The 3,838-nt window shown below is 42.0% G+C and overlaps 1 long non-coding RNA gene across 1 annotated transcript; it reads right to left on the bottom strand.

Annotated features, from left to right (window-relative positions):
- Nucleotides 1–336: 336 nt before the first annotated feature.
- On the bottom strand, nucleotides 337–2,734 carry LOC138740756 (uncharacterized). The gene is made up of 2 exons (XR_011343153.1): nucleotides 2,101–2,734; nucleotides 337–625 (listed from the first exon to the last, which is right to left on the bottom strand). It is a non-coding gene; the product is annotated as an uncharacterized lncRNA (long non-coding RNA).
- Nucleotides 2,735–3,838: the final 1,104 nt, after the last annotated feature.

The following is a 3,838-nucleotide window of genomic DNA, read 5'->3' as shown; positions in this document are numbered from 1 at the left end:
GCATCGTATTAAATCTCCATCGATAAATCATCTTCATAACTTCAGAACCAACACACAATATAAATAACATGGAATGATCGGACACGATCCTAACTCTGATATTCAGCATAAACCATCTAAGCCTGAAGATGTGTTGATGCTAAAAATAAATCAATTCTACAGAAAGAATCATATTGAGGTGAATACAATGAAAAATATTTTTCTGTCGGTTTTAACCTTCTCCAAATTTTGACCAAATTCTAATATTTCACCAAAACTGCCAATTTTACAGCCATCTTAGATTTCTTTACACTTTTTGGACATTTATCTAATAAAGGATCCAAAACACAATTAAAATTTCCAACAATTAAAATATTTTCATTAGCCTTATTTAAAAAAAATCAGATACAAACCGTTCATCATCTACATTAGGTGTGCAAACTTTCAACAGTGTCTGCGCCTCATCAAAGATTTTGCAGTTCACCATCAAAATTCTGCTGGCTGTCACAGAAAATCATTTCAATTCAAACATCTTTTCATGTAACAAAATTACCACTCCTCTCGCTTAGAATTAGAAGAAAAAGCAACATAATGCCCAAACCATCACTTTTCAATTCATATGTTCTCTTTCAGTCGAGTATGTTTCCTGGAAAATAGCAATATCAACATTCATCTTTTTAATATACGCCAATATAAGCTTTTGTTTAATCAAGCTATTAAGATCCTCAACATTAAAAGTTGCAAATTCAAATTAGCCATATTTTACGAAAATATGGCATCTCACACAGCAAATACAAGTAAAAAAGAAGAGCTCCCCTTGCATAAATAAAAATGCCCTCTAAAACCTCACAGAAAAAAACCCTCAAAATGATAAAATAAATATAACCTCCCACCTTAAATAAAAACGACAATAAATGTAGTAAGTCCGCAATGAACTGGTTGTGGACAGTACCACTATTGGCAGATAACTTCGGAAGTTTCAGATTCATCCATCCCTCTCCCAAGCTGAGCCTTTTAGAAATTAATCATCCTGTCCAATTTCACCATACTGTCTCCAGTCCAGACAAAGATTGTTCAGGGTCTTCAATAACAAGCAGACTTTGGGACATTTCCCCCTTCTTCCTGTTCCCATTCCCATTCCTCCTCTCAGATATTTTCCTCTAAGGTGATTGTGGTCGATCAGATCGAACATGTACATCTGGCAAGTAATTAGCAAAAAATAATGAATCATGAACATTCTCAAAGAATTGAGATTGATAATTCCCATAGAAAACTTTCAACACAGCAGGGTATCAAAAAGTAAACATAAGCTTTCCTCCATAATTCCTCTTCAGTTGAATTAAATTGATAACATCTCTTATTTATCCCTTGACTCAATTCTGCATAAAAGAATAATCTGTTACTCTAAACCACCAGTGGAGTCTGGCTTTGACAGACTTTCAAAACAACCATCCGCAAAAGCATCTCCCTGTCTTGGCACCTCAAACATCGAATTAGGACACCTTGGGGAGGCAGTCCTGGGTAAAGTTTCTTCTTTAATGCCAAATGCGCTATATCCAAATCCAGACCATCTCGGAAAAATTCAGCACCCAAGACATCTAAAACCCACTTCTAAAAAAACTTAACTGGATCCAAGTCTTCAATGTCTCCTGGAATTCCCACTATCTCCACATTATTAGGCCGACTTTGCTTTTCAAAGGAATCACTCTTATTCAGCAAATCTCTCTTCTGAATTTCCCATCCCGTGAAAGAATCTTCCACTTTTTCCATTTTTTCTCTATTTTGTTCCACTTGATCTCTACATTCAAAAAATGCCTCTCCAATTTTCTTAAAATTGTCCTGCACTGTATCAACTGCTTTTAAATACTTATTAATATCAGTTTTCACTGTAGACATATCCTTTATAACTGATGAAACATCTTTAAAACTATTATTCATTCTTCCCTTCCTATCCATAAATCATTGATTCATCTGCGAGGTCATCTGAAAAGCCATATTTTGGCAATACTTTTCAGAGAAGATTTTCAGAAAAGATTTTAAAAAATTTAAAAAAAATTCCTTCAAACCCAGTATCTTCCATTCCTGGAGATATCCCAGTTAAAGCACAAGTTTGAGCCTTACCTTCCCTAAATTTACCTGCTGCAGTTAAAATTGATTCTTCCTCTATATCCAGCAGGACAGGGCTTTCTTCCTTCTCTTCACCTACAGTCTTTGCCGGGCGCGCCGTCCTCCTGAGGGTTTGAACTCCGCCAACATCGCGCCGACCTCTTCGGCATGAGGCTGAGGAGGCCCCTCTACAGCCCAGATGCATTCCAGCAAATTGCTCACGCGCGTATTCCCGCGCATACGCGGAAGTCTATAGAGTCATGTGCCAGGGTTGGCTGGATCACCGCTGTATGTTCCCCATTCCCCAGTGTTCAGGCATGCAGGGCATTGGCTCAAATAGCCCGGAAAGGACGTCCGAACAAATCTGTGGAGAGTCGTGGGTCCAGTCCTACCTCGTTTGTCTGGGTCTCACATGGGAAAGGAGTCGTTGGCAGGCTGGGCAATCCCATAGATTTGGGGGCCGAATCTCTTCCTTTAAGTGTCTCCTGCATTGTCGACTCGGGGACGTGCTTCTCTCTCCAATACAACAGCCCTTCCACCCAGCGCATTGTCTCTCTCATTGTCTTCTCGGCCGCAGGGCCGATCAATGACAGATCAAACCCCTGAAAGTCGGGACGGGAAGTGATGACTCGGTGTCCCACCTGCTCAGTGTTAACGCTGGAGCTGTTAGGTGAGTCACTGTTGTGGAAACTCCCGAAGAGTTCACAAACCCGGGTCCACTCGCTCTCGGCCGTCGTTCCATTTTCCGCCTTACTCCACTCTGACTCCTCACTCGGGTCCTTGCAAACGACCCCATACCCCGACCAAATGTTGGCACTATTCCCCCGCAGCATTATGGTACCGAAGTTGACCGGGTCTTGTTGACAGCCGATCCTGCGAGCTGCCTCTAGTTACTGTATGTTAACCAGTTCAGTGTCCTAATTTTCCAGATTTCTGACCCGTGTTTGTGCTTCTCCCATTGTGCAGCAACGCTGCTGCAGCGTCTTTACCTCGTGTTTCAACTCCATGTTCTCCTTCTTCTCTTTCCCTAAAGCTTCGTGGGGCTGCCTCAGGGCAGCCATGAATATCTACAAGGCACCTCCCTGGCTCGGCTTACTTCTTGAGAACCCAGATGCTTCGAAGAGTGACACGAGTTCATTCCAATTTACACCCAATTAATCTCCACCCTCCGGTGCGTTTCGAATGGGCTAAAGAATCTGGAGTCCCTGGTGAAACCATACGCAGACATGGAGAGAACGTAAAACTCCTTCCAGAGAGCGGGGTATTCGAACCCCAGTCTGATCCCTGTCAAGGAGATGAGCTACCCTCTAGCCAAGGGGGCCTCCCCGTTGTTATTAGCAGGTGGGGAAGTGTAGGGGGCTGTAAGATGTGCGGTTGTCACACAGAGAGTGGTGGGCGCAGGAACATTGGCATCGTTTATGGTATTGTTAGATCGGTACATGGATCTGAGGACGAATGGAGGAAGATGCAGCAGCGAAATTCTTGATCATTGTTAAAGTGAAGAAATGGGTCAGTTAGTTTGAGGATGATAGAAAGGCTGGAGTTGTTATGGATAGTATTGAGGTTTGTTGTAGAATATAGGTAGGATTCATAGCGGACGGGAAATTAGCAGATGCAATTCAATCCGGATAAATGTGGAGTGATGCATTTTGGAAAATCAAACATAAGGTGACATGGTTAATGATGGGATGCATAACAGTGTGGAGGAACAGAAGGACCTTGGAATCCAAATACAGACATTTCGCCAGGTTTC

Source organism: Narcine bancroftii, chromosome 8, assembly GCF_036971445.1.
Source record: "Narcine bancroftii isolate sNarBan1 chromosome 8, sNarBan1.hap1, whole genome shotgun sequence".
Taxonomy (NCBI): Eukaryota; Metazoa; Chordata; class Chondrichthyes; order Torpediniformes; family Narcinidae; genus Narcine; species Narcine bancroftii.
This window is presented reverse-complemented; position numbering and strand designations above follow the sequence as displayed.